We start from the raw sequence: 3,611 nt of genomic DNA on the forward strand, positions 1-3,611 counted from the left end.
TCAAGGCTACTTGAAAGGTGTTTTGATGGAGCTGCAAAATATTCTGCCAAGATGTCAGTTATTCCAACAATCTGTACAGGTCTTTGTTTTCTTGTTTTAACAGTAACATTTTAAACTATCAACTAAAAGAGCACTCTATGATTAAAGAATAGGAATTTAAGCAGGAGGTACACAACTGTTTCTGTTGATGCAAAAAATGATAATGAAAGTAAAGCTGTCTCTAATTTTCTCTCTAGTGCCAGATTAATGCCTTAGCTACTCGTAGTGCATGCATGGTATGGTAAGTGAAGACCTGAACCTTTTTTTTTCTTTTAACAAAAAGCATTGTAACAATGTAGCACCATCAATTATAAACTTTAAAACAAGATTTCAACTACCATTTCAGGTATGAATATTACTTTGTAAATTATAAGAGACAGGTTACAGTTGGCTCAGTGTTAAAACAGTGACCGAGCCAAAATCAACACCTAGGGCCTTAAATACAGACAACCCCGTGAGATGAAATGCTTTGCTGGGTGGAAGTGGGGTCTTAAAAACTTCCCCCAAGAATGTATGATGCAGTTGTTTTTCTACTATATGTCTTCCTCCTTCAGTTAGTAATGACTTGATGGTAAATTCTATCATGATAATAGATTTATAGTTGCCCAACCTAACATTTTAAGAGAAGCAATTTCAGGATGGCCTAGATGGGGGGTTTGAAATGAGCCCTGAAAAAAAAATTAGACTGTGTGTGGTAAATTACAGCAGCCTGTAATCCCAGCTCTTGGGAGGCTGAAAACAGGAGGATCACTGTGAGTCTGATCTGTGTAGTGAGACCCTGGAGACCTTGTACTAAAATACATAAAAATTAAATTACTTAATTAAAAATGAGCCCTGGCTAGGCACAGTGGTGAAAGCCCACAGTCCCAGCACTCAGGAAGCTGAGGCAGGAGGATCACTGTGAGTTTGAGGCCAGCCTGAACTACATAGTAAGATCCTTCCTTAAAGAAAAAACAAAATACAAAACCAAAACCGCACCAAAAATAAAAACACACTAATCTGGGTATCGCTGACCTTGATCTTTCTGGTACAAATCAGGGAAATATTATACCTTTCTCTTGGCAACTCTCAGTGGCCTGAAACAGAAAATACAATTCCTCCAGGTGAGTGAGCCAGGGCTTTCACGGCTCAGGTCAGGCTCTTTTATCAGACTGTAAGGCCTGCAGATTTGACAGTGTAGGAAGGGCTCAATGCTTGGTGTTCAGTTGGATCCATTTTTAATGTCTGTGACTTTTAAACGCCCAAACTGAAAAGTAGCAGGTGATGTTGCATGTCTTAATAGCATGTATCATCCTTTTGTCTGTCCAGGGCCAACACTATTTTAGACATTATTATTTTGTTTTTTGCAGATCCGGGCATTGAACTCAGACCCATGCACTTGTCAGGGAAGCACTTATTCTCCTGAGCCAGCTCCCCAGCTTCTTTAGATATTATTCATAAAGTGGGGATAATCACATGTACATATGCGGACATTGGTTTAGTTACACTTTAGGAGAAGGGAAGACACTGTCGAAGAAAGCAAGTCCTGCTGCTTGAAATACAAAGTTTGAGAAGCGTGAAGACAGCAGAAGAAATGATGTGCTGATGGTAACTGGATTTTAAACAACCTGTGGTCTACATTGTACTGTCCTCCTAAGGACTTAATTCTGTCTTATCAGTTCAAATGTCAGTGAAGAAAGATGAAGCCATTTTTGAAAGAGTAGATCTACATGTTTGCCTGTTTTTTAATATTTGTAAAAAAATTTTTATAGAATTTAAAAAAAATATTTAGCCAAATCCTTTATAAACATAAATTTTTTAAAGGAAAATAAATAGGTGGGAAAGGTGAGCTAGTTCTGTATCCAGCTCAGTGAGAACATGAAGCTGTCTTCGCTTTGTAGCCACTTTTACCTGTGATGTTTATTACAGATAGAATTATGCTTTGAGTTGTAACTTCCTTAAAAGTGCTACAGGTTTGCTTAACACTTCTGTGTGCTGGCTTAGGAACTGTCATATAAATCTGGAGTAACTACAGGCTCAGATTGATGGTGTCATTTATGAATCCTGTGAAATGTAGGTGGGTTTTTTGCTTTTAATGAAGTTGGTGAAATTGAATTTGCATTTATGTAAGTCAGGGAGTGGGCAGCAAGTCCATCCCCTCAGTTGATACAGAAAGGGTGACATTTTTAATAAGAACGGAGCTGACAGCACCTTGTCGGCTTGTTCCACCCTGGAAGGCCAGAGCCCAGCAACCTTGAGATAGACACACCACAAGAGGCACTGGCAAGCTTTACTCACTTTTTTCTGAGAGGAGTTTTATCTCGCTTTCCTAACAGTTGACTCTCAGTTGCTAAATATGAGACCTTAGGCATGATGGCATTGCTTGGCGCAAAGTGGGATTTGGAGGAAGCAGCTCCCTGCGTGCCAGTGCTGTTTGATAAATATTTTTGAAAATTAAAGTTTCAAGGGAACAGCATCCTGTTGTTTTCACCATTTTTGAGGCAGCTACATTGTGAATAAGACTATTTTAGATTATTCAAGCAGAAGAGTTTCTTTTTTGTTGGAATGGGGTGGCATGAGGAATTGATGGGCCTTGGGCTACAGCTTTCAGGGTCAGAAGCAGCCAGCTGTGTAACCAGTGCATAGAAGGATGCAAGTCTGAGGCCTAGCTCTTAGATTTTTTATAAAACTCCAAAATACTCCTTTTCAAGCCAGCCAGATATGTCGATGGGCCAGTGAATATTATTTTTTACTGACTACATGTGTAACATTAAAAAGGGTTAAAGAACACAAAGCTCTGCCTTTTGCTCTATTAAAAATTTTAGTCCCCAAGATTTTAAGCTGTGTTCATTCCTCTCTGAAAATGTACAGCTTTGTTCTGGAGGTCATTTCTTGAGAGGAAGTAGTAAGTGCCTCATTATGTACATCACCACCTTGCAGGGCTTTCTGAGACACTTCTGTTAGACTCACCCAAACCTCCAGATGGGCTGAGCTGTACCATGTCCTGCTCTCTCCTCAAAATAGACCTGAAACAGCTCCGATAATGGTGATATGTTAATTTTTAACACTGTAAAGTAAATATGGCCTGGTCTTAGATTTATGGAGTGAACTTTTGTGTTACTGTGTGGGGAAAGGACAGTGGTTGGATGGTTCTGGGGTGTTTCTTGATTGTGCGCAGGAGGGAATATTGCTAAATTCCTAACAGCTTCTCCTTTAGGTGTGAGTCATGTGATGAAGAGCCTAATTGGAACAAGGAGCGATGATCAAGCTTGCGAAATGGTGCAGAGCACAGGTTTTTGTATCTATTATTTATCCAGTGTTGTAAAATTTGTGCATGGCCTTTTTGTGGTTACTTAGTAACTGTCAGAGAAAATATGAGGGAAAAAGCCTCAGCTTTCCTAACCAGTCTTTTCAGAGGTACGTGGTGGGGAATAGACTTGCCTGGCCTAGCCCACTGCAAAGATCCTGCCCTTCCTAATAGTCACTCTAGCCTGCAGACCTCCATTCAGAGGGACTGCTTTGTTGTACTCTAATAATTCACTGTGATTCATAGCGAGCCAGTGATGTCATTCTCTTGTGCACTTTTGTCAAAC

The sequence above is a fragment of the Octodon degus genome, unplaced genomic scaffold, assembly GCF_000260255.1.
Source record: "Octodon degus isolate 3935 unplaced genomic scaffold, OctDeg1.0 scaffold00181, whole genome shotgun sequence".
Taxonomy (NCBI): Eukaryota; Metazoa; Chordata; class Mammalia; order Rodentia; family Octodontidae; genus Octodon; species Octodon degus.